Consider the following 18,276-nt stretch of genomic DNA (forward strand, 5'->3'; position numbering starts at 1 on the left):
CCGGCATGCCGGTATTTGCTCCCTGAAGGGGCGCATGTACGCACCTATGCCGCTTTTAGCAGCACTGTTTTTTAGTGTGCCGCTAATACCGGGTTTGCGGCTCGGAATGCAACAGGACGGTAAACGATGCCGGTATTACCATACCGGCATCGTTTTTGCCTTACCGGCATACCTCGTAATGAGACCCTATATATTTATTTACTCAACAGTTGTATAACATTTCACTATTATAAGCAAGATCACAATCAAAATACACCACACCACTTCCCTTAAATTCTAGACAAGATAGGCTCACAAAATGAAGTGGGAGCAAAATGGCACTCCAGCAATTTAAAAGGGAGGGAAAGACAAAGTTATTACAAATTAGGCAAAACCAACAGGTAAGTAAGCAGCGAAACTGAACAAGAGGCTACAAGGGTAAAATCAGATAGAAAAGGCTTACGGCCAAAGTCAATGGTTCAAAAGTCTTTTGCTCAAGATAATAGGTTCAATGTAGATCACGGTGAAGTTTGTGGCACAGATTCTGGACGAGGTTGGTTGGTAGAAAAGTTAGGTAAAAGAGAAGAGAAGGACAAGCCCTCGGATTGGAGAAAGATTTCAAATACTTTCACCGCAGCTGAGTGAAACGCACAACCGGATTTGCACAGTACCTTAAAACGGAGAGGGGGGTGTAGCTGTGGCAGACGTTCCTGGTAGTTCCTGCAGGCTCACGGTTCCTGAAGCGACTGTCGGACTGATCAGAAGTAGGGAGACTGGAGGGCCCTGCACTACCCAGGGAAGAAACCAGCAGCAGCGCCAAACAACAAATAAAAGGTGCGCTCCTTAAAACCCAAGCAGGGTCTGACCTTCCTGGCTATCCGGCCCACTGTAGCTCTGTACAGCGAATTCGACCAGAGGAGGGGTCCTGGCTTGCAGTTTGGGCTAACTGGTTGGTACCACCAGCTCAAGGGAAGAAGTTTCCTGGAGGATCTTCTCTGTTGTCGGATATGGAGATTTGGACCTGCAGCAGGGCAGCACCGGGTGGTTCAGTCGTGGTAGGGGTCCTTTTCTTCCAGTTCCTCATTTGTTCTTTCATTCCAGTGGTGACTCTGCTCTTCCAGACCCAGAGACCTGCTTTTTATGCAGTTTTCCCCCATTCATATAGCCTGGCTGTCAATCACGCAGCAGGGTGGCTGGCCTGGCAAGGCCAGTCCCCTTAGCCAATCAGATAAGAGTGCGACTTGGGTTGCCAAGACAACCCATGGCAGGGGTCTGAAGATCCCTCCCTCACATCCTGCCCCTCTAGACTATCAGGCGCCTTAAGGAAGGCTTCTGTGCAGAAACCCGCAAAAAGACAGCGAACAAAGGAATCCTCCCCGGTTTGGCGTGTAGAGTAAAACACGAGAAAGACTTTAACAAAAAGAAATGGCAAATAAACCCAGCCGGAACCAGAATAAAATGTATTTGGTCAAGCGGGTTTATGTTCGAGGCTACGATAATAGCCTAAAACAATACCACATTTATATAATATATTTGCGGTAGAAAAGTTTGAGTAGATACCACTGCCACCAGCCAAGTCTTAAAGTTAAGGGAGCGAAACAAGGGTCCAAGAGGCAAAGACAAAAAGGGATAAGAGTTAACCCTTTCCAGTACTCCATGTAAGATGGGGTGTACTGGGTCTACAAATTAAAGTGACTATATAAAGTTAATGGCAACTTTACCTGTTTCTGGGGGACAGTAGTCAGACCCAGAAAAATGGAGTCAGAGGGAAGTCTTAAAGACAACCCTGTGTCACTGCACTGAAGGTGCTGTGTAACACACAAAAAAGTGGTGCACTTGGAGTAGGTGAGGTTCCAGTGCCCAAGATCACACAAACGGTAAAAATTCACACAGCAAAACACTGGTAAGAGTGGGAAAAAGGCTCACACTCTTACCAGGTGAAGAAATAAACCCTAGAAATCCAGCTAAGCTGCTGAGAGACTCATTAGGTAAGGGGAATCAGCCATTTATTGAGAATTCTCCTCAACAACGTCAGGGAGGGCTGGGATAGCGCTTCAATCAGTCTGTCTAATAATGCTGCATGCTATACTGGGGACCGGTCCACCCTCCCAAACCCCTCTCTTTTTCATTGTGCCAGCCCTGAGTGCAATGTGGTGGTGACTTAGGCTGAGTCAGAATAGATTGTCACGCAACACCCCTGAGTTGCTTAAAGCACCTCAATAAGCGCTATAGGTTCTGCTGCTGGGGCTGAATTTGTTTGCACTAGGACCTTATGTACCCCATCCACTAGGCGAACAACTGCTGCATAGTATGCCTCAAACCTGTCCCCTGGTCAATTGTCACTGACCCATCAATGAAGAGAACCCACCCCACCTTCAAATGAGCTGTCTTTTGCTTTTGGTATGTCGTCTTCCTCCCCCCTCAAATGTCACACAATCATGCTTTGCGAGGTCTTGTATCACACTATGTGGATATTCTGGCTGGACAGAATGTCCTAATATGCCGATACCCTCTATGTTGTCAGAGTTGATTTTGATCACTCAAGGATGGCAAACACTGCTTGCTCCACATACAGTGTTACAGAAAATCACAGTCACAATTGTCGAGTTTTTCTAAATTGCGAATGTAGCAGCAGCAGCAAGTGACTGTTCGCATGGGAATTGGCCCCGCATCACTGAATCTAGCACTCCGCTATAGTAGTCTAATAGCTTCTGGCACATCATGCTTTTCTGCATGAGCACCACAGTCATCATTTGACAATTGGAATGTGAAAATGGGAAGAATTCTTGCGTAGTCAGGGGTTTGATAGCACTGGGACATTACAGATTACCTCTTTCAGGTCATTAAAGCTTGTAAGCATATCCTCTATCCATATTATCTTTTTATCTATTTTCTGCATTTATTTTAGTCCTTGCTGCAAGGACATGGTGTAGGCCGCATCATCTAAAATCCATGCTTTGCAATAGTTACAGAGCCAAAGAAGTATTTGCATTTCCTTGACAGTGTTTGGCTGGGGAACACTGCGCACAGATGCAGTGTGTTCTGGTATTATATTCTTCCTGTGGACAGATATCAGTTGTCGCAAATAGAGCACTCCCTGAAGACATGGTCTACTTTATACCCATTGTATGCCAACAGCTGTAGGAGCATAATGGAATGTTTTTGGCACTGTTGCTCACTGTCATCACAGACCAGTAAGTCATCCACGTATTGGATGATCATGCTGGGCACTTGAATGTTTCCTAAATCATCCTGCAGTATGCTGTTGAAGATAATAGGGGATTCACAGTACTCCTGTGGCAGCCTTGTGTATTCAAACCATTGTCCGCCATGTGTGAACACAGTGAGATATGTGAGTCTTGGTGCAGGGGTATGGAGAAGAGGGCATTCTTCAAATCCACCACAGTGAAATGTGTTGCCTGTTTGGGGATGCTGCACAGAATTGTCGCTGGGTTAGGAACTACAGGAAATTCTGCCTGTACAATGTCATTTATGGGGCAGAGATCCTGGATCATTCTCCAAATCTCTCCTTTTGCCTTTTTTTATCAGATACATTGATGTGTTGCATGGAGATGTTGAAGGGCTCAATAATTCCCTGATTTAGGAGTGTGTAAATGGTCTCTCATATTCCCTCCTCTGCTTCTTTGGACAGCAGATATTTCTTCTAACTCGGGGTGGTACTGCATCTGGTTTGAGTGTTATTCGCACAGAGGACACTCCCTGTAGGAGCCCTAAATCGTGGGCACTGGTTGTCCATAACCTCTCTGAGACCTGCTCTAGATCTTTCTCATTGAAGGAGGGCGGGGCAAAAAGGGCCATTAAAGAACATTGCACTTTGTGATATTGCACCATAATCTCGCAGGGGATACAAATAGCCAGCACTATTTCTCCATCATCAACCTGATCCTCAAACAATTCTCCATCTGTTACTTCTTTCAAAAGTACTGTTGGATCAATACACAACACGATGGCCATTCGCACCCATCAGTATCCGTCACAAACCACAACAATCCTTTTTACCAACACCACCAGGACTTGCAAATCTAGTGAAAGTATCATCCCTGTCACAAGCTCTGGAGTCATAATGGGCTGAAAAATGAAATTAGATGACACCCGCCAAAACGTCTTACCAATCTGGCGCACTGCATCAAAGAAAACTGTGATCCCATACACAAATATATCTGGGTCGACAGGAATGTCACGAACCACCAATTTCCCCTCCTCTGGCCTGTATAAATACCATCGCTCTCATGGCACACATTCCTGCGGTAGCACATATTACTCCCCTGTCTGTGAAGGAAATGGTCATTTTCAATTTACTCAACAAGTTGCGCCCTAACAAATTTACTGAGGAAGTTTCTGAATAAAATAAGGGTGCATTCACCACTTTTCCTTCTATTTTAATTGCTATCTCCTCTGTATATGGAGCTGTTGCAATAGCCCAAGAGAAGCCCTGCGTGCTGAGAGTTTCACCTGATAGTGGGAGGTGATGCATGATTTAGTGGCACTGGTGTCAACCATAAAGATGAATTGGTTTCCTATCTCAGCGCCCACCAAGGGTTCCTCATCAGGGTGGGTAGTCCTGGACAGGACTGGGCAATTGAGCGCTTTCTGTGGGCTGTCCTAGTTGGGATATGTGTTGGTATCCATTTGGAACGGCATTGCTGTTAGAAGTTTTACTGCCCTATGGTTGGTTTGACTTTGCTGCTTGCATCTGGGTCTTAGCCGTGGCAGGTGCTTGCGCCTGTGGGGGCCACAGTGGCAACTGTGTATATGCTTGGTGTATCTCATATGGTATGGAGGTGGACATCAGGGGTGGGAAGGATTATGGTTGTGGTGGTGCAGGGCCAGAGCAGTTGTATGTATTGTACCCCACCCACGGGCTACTTCTGCATTCATTTGCAAAATGCCCCCACTTTCCACAGCTTCAGCAATGAGAGGGTCCCGCTCCTCTTCTCGGCCCCATCCCACCAAAACCTCCTCTGCCTGCCCTGCATCCTTGAAATCCCCTCTTCTGCACTGCTGACCTCCGTGATACCATTCGGAGTACTGTGGCTGAGGTCCACCACTTCCTTGCCCTTGTCCTCTGCCTTGCCACAGTGCCTCTATTCTCCCATCTGCTTGTGCCGCTGCTTGCTCAGCCTTCTCTGTCTGAGGAACTGCAGTTCCTGCCTCTTCAACTGCTATTTTTGCCAATTATTTCTGTGCCAGTTTCGCTTCCTCAGCCTGTAACCTCTGTGCCGTTTCCTTTTCTCCTTCATTAATTCGTTTGTAGTGGTGTATAATTATAGTTAGAATTTTGGCCCACCCTTTCGCCTCGATGCCCACTATTTTCTGAAGTGCTTTCTGAACCTCCTTGGGCAATCTCCTTTTGATAACGAAATAGAAAAGAGGAACTGATCAGTCCCACTGCTCCCCCGTCTCCTCCTTGCACATCTCCTTCACTTTTAAAATGTATTGCTCAGGGTCTTCATCTTCCTCCATTGTATATTGGATTATAGACTGTAGGTCTGGCGTGTATGGGTATGCCTGCCGCAATGCATCCCACACTTGCGCTCTGATATTGTTGAATGGTGCTCCATCGTGTGTGTTGTCTTCTATTTTTACTCCCGGATATCCAGCCTTCACCCAAACATCCCCTGCCTGATCTCCCACTATCGCCAAAAGCAAGCTCTTTGTCTCCCATCGCTAAAGGGATCCCAGCTGTCTCTTTCTCGATTGCATATATCCATTTCACATCCCCTGAAGTAAGCAGCGGGAGTGCTTTAATCAGGTTATTCTTGTCCATCTGAGCCCAGGATATGTACTGCGCCCTCCCAGGTCCTTTGCACAGTAATGGTAACTGTGTGCCCATTCCCCTCTTCACTTTCTTGTCACCACGCTCCTTTTTCCATGCCACTGCCGCCCGGCCAATCCTGCTCCTCGACTGCGGATTCTACAAACTTCCTACCCTATGGCTAATTTCAGGTGCCTCCTGTGCCTCCTCCTCATCCATGCTGCCCCACTCTCCTTCCTGCAAGTCTCTGTCCCTCTGCCCAATCTTACTGTCCCATAATCTACACTTTCCGCTCTGCAGTTACCACTCTTCCCCTTCTCAAAATGCACATCCTTTATTGGATTGCTGCCCAATTGGAACAGAATATCGCCGGCCCTCCACTCATCCAGGCCACACCCCAGTTTACTTCCCCCTCCCTGGGGCCCGCAACCGTGCCAATTTGGCTTGAGCTGTTTCTAACGCCTCCTCCAACTCTCTTTGCGGCTTGCAATCTTGTAGTGGTGTTAGGTGCCATGTGATATGGGGGTGAGGCTACATATGTTGGATTGGTGAACCCAGTGCCGGGCAGGGCGGTGAGCAGGTACAACCCTCCTTGGAGAAGGGGCAACTGTGCTTCTTCTGGGGCAGTTGGCTTAACTATTCCTGGGTCCAGTCTGTGGTTCCCCTGATCTTTGCCCTCATCCTTATCATCGATGTCCTCTACCATTATCCACAGTTCTAAAATCTCCTTCCTCTTTTGAAGTTTTTTACCTTTGTATTTAGCTGTCAGAAATATGTTCATGTGCTCTAGTACCCCTCTGTTATTAGTGTTCTGCTCTGGCCATGCGTGAGACATCCCCACTTGTGTCTCTGCCACCTACTGTCTGTGATACTTTTCTATTTTGTCCCTGTACAACAGCAACACACCATACACAACCCCCCTTCCCCTTTCCCTCCTCTTGCCACCCCTTCCCCCACACTGATGAATTGCTCTGCTTACTGTTTTTATTGGTTTGATTCATTGGAAATTGCTTCTTTTGTTATAATGTTCTATGTATTCTGATGTTCTAATGTAAAGCACTTTGTATGAAAGCGCTATATAAACATAATAAATACAAATATACTCCAACGGATTCATTACCCCCATGGTAACAATCTTTATCTTAATAAAAAACTTAAATCAGATACCAAATATAGTTTGTCAGCGGTCCTACCAGTCCTTCGTTCTCGCTCACCCATCACCCCCCTACTCACACCACTGCCGCACGCTCACCTTCTCAATCCACGCTCTCCACACTCATGCTTCTTCTTCCATAGGCCCTCCCTTGGCCCCCTCCTATTACAAAACAAAATATAAAACACTAAAACAACAAGCTAAACCTATTAATTAAGATAATAAACACTACTTCACCTTAGTCCCCCACCTGGGATATAATGGACACAGGAATCCAGGCTTTCTAATTATACAGAGCCCGAACTTTTTTATCCTCTGTTCACAATTCAACAAATGGCGTCACCACCTCTCCAAGCTCGAAAAGGATCCCACATGTCACCATATCTCTTCTCATATCCTTAAACCAGTAATTAAAAAAACTGCTGCATGGTCTTCACACACTTTCCCAACAAAACATGCATCACTCTACCACACCCTTTCGCTCCCCCTTTTACCACACGCACAAAGCCACACACAAATACCCCGTTCTCCCACTCCCGACTCAGCCCTAGTTGTTGTCGCTGCAAGAGGTGTAGTTACATCTGCGTGTTCACCCAAGCTCCTCCGTCACGGGGTCCTAATAACAGTCTGCACCTTCTTAGGAGCCACTCCCCTGTCCAAAGAGCAGACTGGAATTCTGTGAAGACGGCTCCTGTACACCACAGTGGGTTGCGAGCGTGGGACTGGTCACTGCAGGTGTGCACGGCCCCTCCAGATGTGCGACCTGGAAGCCTCTGTTTTCACAGGGGGTCACTGGAATCATGTTGTGGGTCACCAAAAATGTAGAGAAGCCCGTTAACGCTCACACCAGGAAAAAATGCAACCCACTAGGGAAAAATGCCCAGCACACCTCTTACAAGGAGAACAAGGTTTATTACAAAATGTAAAAATGCACCAGCAAATGGAGCGCTCTCACAGAATCAACATGGACAATAGCTTATAAAAAACAAAATCCCACACTGATGTACATCACATAGGTTGTAAATCCGCATAGCTGGTTGGTGCGACCCTATAGATAGGCAGCCTGCTCCCTATGGGATGCAAGGTCATTGGTCCAAGCATCTCCTTTCCATCTTCTCCCACGTGGGCTTCTTTTTGGCACAATATCAGGTGCTAAGCTACTTTAATTCCCAATTAGGAACAGAAAAAAATTGAATTCTCTATCTGTAACCTAACGTGGACCTGGTACTGCAGACATGGGCACAGAGGATACACTCGGGGTCACTATATCTTATAAACCCCAGTTTGATTCAAGACACGTCAGCGCCTTTCCAAGTCTTTGCCACCCTGGTTTAAGGTTTGTTTTTTTGCCTGTCCCTGCACTTTGCAGCACAACCTGTCCCTGCTTTCTGATCTTTTCTGATTGATTAGTAATCTAACAGCTTTATGGTCGGTGGTCTAGAGCTGGCTGGTACCTTGGAATGCTAGGATCTTAGGACAGGGGCATCTGGGCATTATACCTTAGAATTGGGACAGGGGAAGGTTGTGTAGACTCATGCCCTTCTTCTCGTGGGATAACTATTTGCAGGGAGCTCTTAGCTCCCAGATGGCATTGCAGGGCACATTCTTTCTGGGATACCAATGCTAGCAGTATCAAACAATGAAATGTTCATGAGTCTATGTAGCTCTGGCTCTTCTCACTGCTGCCCATGTTGCAACCTATTCCAGCATGCACACATGGCCCGGGCCTAATGCCCTGGCTGCAGCGCAACGTTAGGCAATGATTTCAATATCGCAGCTATTTCTAAAATGACGCTTCACTCCCAATGCAACCTATACTTACACACTAACCCACCCATAATACACCGTCTAGCGACACCCCCTCTCCTCTCCCCCTATAGCCTCCACAAGCGTCTACAACACACTTGAAGCCCTCTGCTTGACCCTGAACCTCTTGGGAGCCTGGGTCGATCACCCCCGCTTCCTAACAGAGAGCACATGCAAAATAATTCTCAGCAGAAATGATCATTCACTGAGTGAAGCAAAAATTGGTTTTGGTATCGAGCATTCTAGTGTTGGCAAACAAGAGAGTTGCATAGTTGCTGAAATGAGTGGAGAGGGGCTGTGCAATAGAGTGAGTGGAAACAAGGTGAAATCTCGTTCATTACCAGCCATGCAGAAGTGTAGCCCTTGGTTATGCCCGGAGGTGGAGGATGCAGTTTTAAGACTGCCCTGTGAGAGCTGTTGCTTTAGTGAAGGAGGGGGAGGGATGCCAGGGCAATGACAAACTCCAATTGGCTTTCCTTCTGATCTCTCCAACCGAACAACTCTGTTGTACCATGCTCATGACACATCTAGGGCAGAAGGCTGGTAGTAAAGCTGGGCAAGAAGTTGACCAGGATGCTAATCAAACTGTAAACAACATACAGCCATATGTAATGTTAATTGGATAGAATTCTATAGCTTTGCTTGGAATGGCTAACCTTCCTGATGCTTTTCTGAAATGGCATGTCACAGTCTGCATCACTATCTTCCAGCAATGGGACACTGCAGAAACCCAACTAGCACTGTGCCCTGTGCAATCACCATAAAGTACACCTACACGATTGCACCACACGTCACTAACCACTATCACACTCCAAGATCACTGGCCCCCCATGTTAAGATTGGAAACTGCCTCCCCCTATGTTGTGTCCTGGTGTGGGGGACCAGTGTCAGCTATTTTATATAAGTACACCGACAACAAGGTCTTGTAAGTATGTCTTCTTTATTGCCTCCATCTTCTCTTAACTGACCCCTACTCTTACTGGCACGTCTTCCTGTCAAGATTCATGCAACAGTGCATGAACATGCCTGCTCTCTATTGCTTGGTTTGGGCTGCGCATGTCCACGCACAAGCATATGCATCCGCCTGCCTCCTTACTGGGTACCGGCACTAATGAGTGACACTCATGGTGTTAGTCCCCTTACATGTTCATTTATATGCTGCTCCAATATTATATCATCTTCCACCTGTGACTGTATACTGAGTCTTAGATAACTCTGACTGAAAGGTTGTGATGTATGTTTGACGGCTTTATTTATGTGCAATGTCATCTGTCTGTCATATAGCTATTGAAGCATATAGCTTCCTCACCATGTCCTTGGTACTTGATGTATATGCCCACATGATTCGATATAGAATGTGGACTACGACATCTGCATTGCTAACTTAAAGTTGAGGATGCAACCTCCTGCTATGTCCACTTTGATGACATAGATTATCAATTTAGCTATTTTATACTTTTCACAGGTGTGCCGTTTTCGAGCCATATGGATATATGTCAATGTCGGTATGATTCTGGAAAAGCCTTTTGGAGGGACAGGGCCTCCAAGTCCTTGTCCTACCATTTCTCTGTGTGTGTTTTCTTATGTTTTCTGCCACTCCGGTCCTGTCTGGACCTCTGGCAGTGCAACTCTTCATGTTTTCCTTTTGGTGAATGGTGTATAGTGCTTGGTATGAATGTAGGTGCTTGGTGATGTAAGAGAGAGTGTTGGTGTGTCAGAGAGAATGTTATGGTGTGAGTGAGGGAATGCTTCCAGACTGTGTCAGTTGGAGTGCTCGTGCCTGGGTAATGGGAGCCAGTGGTTTTCTTACTGTAACATCTTAATGTAACTTATTGAAGCCGATTAAAGTAACTGTGCTGGAGGCTACCTGATGTGCCTGAGGACCCTGCTTTATTTCACTGGCGACAAGCTGGTCTCTGGGTGAGGCCTGGAAATGAACCTACGTGGAAGAAGAAGCTTAAGTGAGAGGTCTGCTGAAGGGGGGGCAGAATTGGAATAGAGAGGAAAACCACTCCCCCCAACAAGTAAGCCCCATCACCCAGGGTAAAAACAAAAGTGAAGAAAGGAGAGCTGCCACCCGCAGCAAAAGGGCCAAGCGGGACCCTCTAGGACAGAGGGAACAAGGCCTGCTATATTGATATTTTATTTCTATTTCTTTATTTCTATAGAGGACCCAGGGCGATGGAGAGGGTGCTGAGGCCCCGGCAGACCACCTTGCGCGAATAGAGGGGTTCTACCTGACCATAGCAAGAAGGGCCAGGGCAAGAAGTAACACTAACACTAAAATGGCCGCTGGCCATAGCTATAAGGACACAGGCAAAGTAACGAGAAGCGCCTTGTGCCTCCAATGAAGGCAGGGAAAAGCAGAGTATGCAGAAACTACGATGGGGGTTGAAGAGGTCTGCCTGGGCATGGGGAGAGATGTTGCCTTGCCGAGAGAGAAGAAGCTGGGCATAATAAGGTACCCGTGGCCATTGGGAAGACAGACCTCTGCAGTGGTCCTGGTCAAAAAGCCTATGGTGACGTCAAGTTAGATGCTGGGGGAGTTGGAACGCAATGTGCACAGCGTTTGCATGGCGGCTCTGAGATGGAAGTAGAATAGATTAGCGTTGGGTGAAAAGGGTAATAGAAGAGCCCAGGGCTAAAGAGTAAGATGCACACGTGTGGTCCTTTGCAAGAGGATGAGGGATTCTTTGTGTGACATCTCCCGGACAGACATAATGTAATGTCCCCAAAGTGTGTCGTGTGGCGTAGCATTAATGTTGAAGCTGTTAGTATTATGGTGTGGACATTTTTGGTGTTACATGTAACATTGCAGTTTACTTTTGTATTGCATTGCAGGAGGTTCAATGCTTTAACAGTAAGTGTCCATTGTTGGATTTCCAGGTTAGAGGTACAAGCAACTTACGGACTTTTGTTTAGGTTTTATTTACTTTATTTAACTTGCACAGAAGCAAAGCATCGCACAAACACACTTTTGCATAGAATACATAGCACAGAGAGTCATTTCCGATAACATAATTGAGAGCAGTTCAGTACACATGCTATTTACAGTACATTCATTACGCCATCATCCTCCCCACCTCTATTCACCAAGTATTGTTGGAAGTCTCCCCATATATCTCTCGGTTGGCTTAGTGGAGGTATTAAGCTAGCATACAGTTCCTCCTTATCATTTGCCAAAATCATATCTACGAGCCAGTCTTCAATTGTAGGGGCCATTTTACTCGTCCACCACATTAATATAGCCCTTTTAGCTAACAGCAGACCAATATTTACCAATTTGCGTTTCAATGGGTTCAGGTTATGCACATAACCTAGCATAGATGTTGTGTGTTCCCATGTTATGGATTGGTCCACCTTGTCCCAATAACCGACAAGGCACAGCATGACCACAACATATGCATTATTCCGGCATCCCCCCTGACTTTTGTTTAGGTTAACTGCTCCTTCAGAGCAATGGGCTCTTAGGAGTTAAGTCAATATGTTCATAATATATGTTCTGGGTATTTTAATGACATTTGGTGTCGGTATATGTGAGTAAGTGTACACAAATTAACCTGCTTTTAGCTGTGTTCAGCTATGGACTTTTAGGGCTGAGATAAAATATAAATTGTCATAGTATTTTGAGTAGCTAGAGAGGATGAGAGTGGTGAGGCTGTGCGCTAGTTTAACCTCTTCGAGGAGTTTCAGGTTTACAGCTGTGTTCAGCTATGGACTTTTAGGGCTATGAAAGAATGTCTAAGATGTTATAGTGTGATTGTGAAGAGTTCTCTGACTAGTGAGAGTGGCTCTCGGAGAGGTGTGTGCTTGTGACATGTCTCTGTGTTTTGTAAGGAACTCATGGTGGCAACAGTAAAGACAGACACAAGTGATCCCAGTTCAAGGGTGTTTATTGAACAATGAATGCAGGGTGGAAAAATGCCTAACCGAAATCTAAGATGGGCGCAAGCGTCAACCATCAAATGAAAAATAAGGCAGTCCTAGTGGCGTTGTCAAATAAAAGGGCCTATACTAACAAAAACCTATTGCCAAGTCCTTACAACTAATTACAGGAAGAGTATGGGATAAGGTTTTCAATAAAGAAGGAAGTGTTCTCAAATCATAAATGGCTTTGCCAGGGGTCTCCCTTCCCCACATTTTCAGCACGGGACAAGGTGGAACTTTGGAGCACAGCACACGCTTAAGCTTTCTTAGCACGAGCCGATAGTTCTGTTCCAGCTAGCACAGCACACGCTCGAACCTTCCCAGCACAAGCGAACAGTTCCGTATCAGCTATCAGGTTCTTCGATGGTTAAGTCTCTTTTTTTGTTTTTTTAAACTTTATTTTGTGCAGTTACAGACATACAGCCTCAGAAACACCAAAGCATACAAGAATGTTCCCATTGAATCTGAGCATCATAATAAACAAAAAAGCAGACCATGTAAAACGGATATGAAATACTACGGGCACAGCTTGTGATGTACCTACAGGTCTGACCGTGTCCTTCGTAGGTTTTCTCGGAAGGGTCTCCATATGTCCTTGGGTCTGCAGCTGGGTTCTGCAAGGGAGACGTATCTTTCCTCGTTCTCATTCGCATCAGTCATTTCTTTAAGCCATACATACATTAATGTCAGGGGCAACAATTCAATATACATTTATTAGCAATCAGACACCCCAAATTAAAGAGGCGACGTATCTTAACAGATACCTTACCGATGTCACCAAACAAGTATTTAGGGGGCGAAAGCGTGGGGCATATGTCAGTGAACTCGTGTAAACCATCAGTGACCTGTTGCCAGAAATGGGCGACCCGTGGGCAGCTCCAGTACATGTGTATAGAGTCAGCCACATCAGCGCCACACTTTGCACACTCTCCAGTAGCATCGGGTGTGAACCGAGCAACTCGTTTGGGGGTGTAATGCAACCGGTTCAGTATCTTGAATTGTATCAATCTGTACTTGGCGTTCAGTGAGACCTCCTTAGTAAGCCAGCACCAGCAGAGCCACCTCTCGTCGTCTATCGGGCTATTTAAGTCCAGTTCCCACTTTACCATAACACCCTGGGTGAGCGACTGGGCTTCCTGGCATGCCCTGTATAATCTGGACACCATCCCCCTTGGGTCCCTGCCGGAAACCACGGTCGCCAATAGCTCACATTCACTGGGCTCAGCAGGGAAAGAGGGCCATTGTTTCACAGCCGCTGCTCTCCTATAGTATTGTAGTGTTTGGGTTGGATTGTTGCCCAGCTTTTCAGAGAAGTCTGCAGAAGTGACAAAGGAATCATTTGGGAAGAGATCCTGTAGTGTCAGTGTTTCGACGGGATCCCACGCAATCTGAATATCCTTGTCATATGTTGGGGGAGGCCAGGCAATTTCACAACGGGAGCGCACCTGTCACAATGCCTGCCCCCGGAAAGCCAGACCAGGCCCAGCAACCCCCGGAAGCAGGCATCATGCCACTTGAAGCATGCCCAAAAACCCCAGTTAGGGGATATTTGGCTGCAGTCCTGGCACCTATGGCGCCAGGCTCATAAGAATAAAGTCAGTCCTGGCGCCATTGGCGCCAGGCTCATTACAGAAAACTTACCTGATGCAGACCATGCTGCATACCTACCTGATGCAGACCTTGCTGCACGAAGCCACAAGCCAAATGAGGCTTAGAGGGACTATTTTACCTCAGGGACTCCTTTCCTCTCGGGTGGGGCTGTGGAAGAATACTTACCTGCGAATTCTTCCAAGGCTATTTAAGCCACACCCGGACAGCCACACGTGCTTCGCGTTATTCTGCTTGCTGCAGCGTAACGCTCACCGTGTCTTCAGCAGCTCCAGTCTTCAGCCACGCCGCTTCAGCCCTGGAACACCTGGAACAAGAAAAGGAGAAGGAGAAGAGGTCAGAACAAAACCCTTACCTGAATCCTTGATCCAGCACATCGTCGATCTGGAAGAGAGAAGCCTTCACAGGTGCATTACCACGCACCTCGCAGCGTCACGCTGAACTCACCATCCGGGGCTGCATTCCTTTACTCCATCGCAAACCCAGCATCTCCAGGCCATTCTTCAACACCTGGGGGAGACAAGAACAAATATGTGAGCAAGGGCAATACAAACCACCCCCAAAGACTTACCTGATTACCACAGGGGGGTACTCACCTCATCTCGGGTCGGCGCAGTCAATTCTGCATCACCGCCGCACCCCGGCCCCTAAGGGGAAAACAAGGACAATATAAACCACCCCCAAAGACTTACCTGATTACCACAGGGGGGTACTTACCTCATCTCGGGTCGGCGCAGTCAATTCTGCATCACCGCCGCACCCCGGCCCCTAAGGGGAAAACAAGGACAATACAACCTAACCCCAAAGACTTACCTGATTTACCACAGGGGGGTACTCGCCTCATTTCGGGTCGGCGCAGTTAATTCTGCATCATCGCTGTACCCCGGCCCCAAAGGGGAGAACCACAATAGACTTACCAGGATCTTACCAATTGCCACTTGGAACTCTTCTGGTGGTTTAAATCTGCAACCTGCAAGGAATCTGGCAGAGTGAAGATCAAACTTTTGAACTCTTACGAACAATTGGACTTTAGAGTCAATACTGGAACTCACCAATTCCTCCACGCCAGTGAAGTAACTGGTCGTCTACGCGCCCCTGCGCTCGACGCAGGATGGAGAGCTCATCTTTCCAAATCTTCAGAAAGATATTCGTACGAGCCCAACAAACGAAGCTAAGTGGGTCTGTCCAGTCTGTCATCTCGGCTCTACGTGTTACTCTGGTGGAAGCAACAGCGAGCCAGTCCAGATCGACGCCCCCGTGGGAATCAGGTGAGCGTAACAGCACCACAGTAGGGGGTAGACTCTGAGTCTTCTAAACAGTCTAGCCATTCACCATCATGCAGACCGGGTCGAATGTGCATGTGTCCACATGTTTATTAGCAATAACAACAGTTCTCAGACTCAAAGGGAGAGGCGCTATACCTCTCAAGGGTTGTATGTATTGGGTTCCCCGATGGGGAGTACCAGTAACTGGCAAATTGTGCCTGCAATACCTTATTAGTATAGTTCAAAATCAGGGGCTTGAAGACCACCTTGTTCATATGGCCTGGTCGAGCCCCACACAAAGCCAACCACCAGGGAACGCAGCCTGACGAAGAAAGCGAGGCCCAGCCAGACAGGGATGTTAGTGAAATAGTACAGTAGTTTAGGGACCACAATCATCTTGAGTATAGAGAGCCTGCCATACAAGGAAATAGGGAGTCTAGCCCAGAGAGCCAACTTATCCGCTAATGTCAAGAAGCATACCACATGATTTCCCACCAGCAGGGAACGATGTGTGTGCGATACAACTATGCCCAAATATTTACATTTATCAAGTACCCATCAGAAGCCAGCAAGGTCTGGCGGAGCGTGAGTGATTTCGGTCAATGGAAACAGTTCTGATTTGGATTCATTGATAAGATATCCTGAATAGATAGATAACCTGTGTGCCCCCCCTAGCAATGGGAACAAAATTAGGACTGAATTACGTATATACAGCAGCGTGCTGTCGGCATAGAGAGACATTATTTGTGGCAGACCTTGTATGTGCAGACCACAGTGTATATGTTTGAGTCGCATTATGCAAGCAAAGGGGCTCAATTGTGAGCGCAAACAGCAATGGGGACAGTGGGCACCCTTGTCTGGTGCCACGTCCTAATGACAATTTGGACGCTAGTGTGCCTCCAGTGCAAACCGTAGCGGCAGGGAAAGCATATAACAGATGGACAAACTGAAGAAAAAGATCACCCAAGCCCATAGTCTGCAGTACCGCGAATAGATACTGCCAAGAGACTGAATCAAAGCCTTTTCGAAATTGAGCTGTTAGGCAAGATTGAATGAAGTTTCCTTTGGGTGCACTACAACAACCTTGACCTCCTGGCAATAGGAACCCAACCTTTGGTATAAGTCTGTACTACACAGGTTGGTAGCATATTGAGCAGTGAGGCTTATCTCAAGAGGGGTCAATGTGAGCTGTAGGGGAGTTACACAGAGGTTCACAGTGACAAGTATTCAAATAAACTCTTACACACAAGGTTTCTTGATTAAACAATTATTAATTTAACAGGCAGTTAGAGTAAGCCTTCTTCAGTCGTGGGGATAAGAGGGAGGACTTCTGGGGACTCCTGCACTGCAATGGGAAGGTCACCGACTGCAGCCAGCAATCTTCAAACAAGTGGCACTTCAGTGTTTCAGCTCGTCGCGTCTACCGCAAACAGCACCACAGCGGTTCCTGCCTGTCGAGATGGGCTTTCCTTGCTTCTGGGGTCCAGCACTCTGTTGAGGTGGCTCAGGCTTGGTCAGTCCTGCTTGCTGGAAGTCCGGAGGATCTTCCTGGCGCTCTTGGCCAGCTTAAAAGCAACGCACACAAACTGGTGCTCCTCTCCTTGGCTATTTGGTTCCAGCAGCAACTGCAGTGGAATTTCAACCAGCTCCGAGAGGATGTCCAGGTAGCTTACTGTGGAGTTGATTGGTCCCACCAACTCAAGGGGAGAAGTCGTCCTTGCAGCGGCTTCTCTGTCTACACGAATTTGGAGTTTCTGCACAGCAGCAGGGCTTCACTGAGCAAACCAATGGTCCAGGAGTTGCAGCAGGCGTCCTCATTAAGTTCTTCTTCGGATTTCTTCGTCCAGTGGTCGACTGTCTTCCAAGCCAAAAAGCCTTGCCTTTTATGCAGGTTTCTCCCAGTCATTCCAGCCTAGCTGTCAGTCACCCAGTAGGGTGGCTGCCTTTGCCGGACAGCCAGCCGGCCAATCGCCTATGAGTGTTTTCTTGTCTCCTAGGAGACTAAGCACAGGGAGTTTCTGTCATGCGCTGGCCATGGAAGCTATGGCAAAGCTGGAGATACACTTAATCTGTGCACCTTCTGCTGCGGTCTAGCCTTCCACGAAGATGGGGGCCGCCTCTATATGGGTAGGCAGAGCCATTCTCTCCCTGTGTTGTATCTGTGTTGTATCTGTGGTTTCTTCAGAAAGACTCTTGCGGGATCTCTCTGAGTTCCAGCACTTCTTCTTCGTACTCGCTTTCTACCTTAGCCCCGGGGTCTCGTCCCCCATTCTTTGTTCTTTTTCCTCTCCCTAGTTTTCCTTGTCCTCTCTCCTTTGTGGTCGTAGGCGCCCCTGATTGCCTGCGGTCCGTCTTGTTCCAAACCTTTGTCTGTCTTGCCTTTCGATGCACCCAGTGCGTGTACCTTATTTATTTCTCTGCGTCTTCTTCGGACGGCACTGACTTGTTTACCTGTCTCCGGGTACTCTTATAGTTGGCACTCTTTTCCCCATACACCGATTCATGGGCGTTACACTTCCTGCGTTCTGTTTTGTCAGTTTTTCTCCTGCACATTAATACGCGGCTCTCCCTTTCTAGTACACATAGCACTGCGTTGTAAAGCCTTGGGTGATCTCTGTTGTGGAGCTTTCTTACCATCTCTACAGCCTGGTGACTCTTCCTCTGAGGTATTACTTTTGTGTATTTCCTTGAACTCTGAGGGTGATTTTCATTTCCTGTCTTCAAGGGGACTCAGTGGTCTTTGAATTGCTCTTCTCTACTTT

At 47.2% G+C, this 18,276-nt stretch overlaps 1 protein-coding gene across 1 annotated transcript in view; it reads left to right on the forward strand.

Annotated features, from left to right (window-relative positions):
• LOC138548412 (vitamin D3 hydroxylase-associated protein-like) overlaps positions 1-18,276 on the forward strand; it is a 571,296-nt gene that overhangs the window by 257,099 nt on the left and 295,921 nt on the right. The gene's annotated exons all lie outside the window — the stretch shown is intronic.

Source organism: Ambystoma mexicanum, chromosome 1q (genome assembly GCF_040938575.1).
Source record: "Ambystoma mexicanum isolate Mex_15411 chromosome 1q, UKY_AmexF1_1, whole genome shotgun sequence".
In the NCBI taxonomy this organism is placed as follows: domain Eukaryota; kingdom Metazoa; phylum Chordata; class Amphibia; order Caudata; family Ambystomatidae; genus Ambystoma; species Ambystoma mexicanum.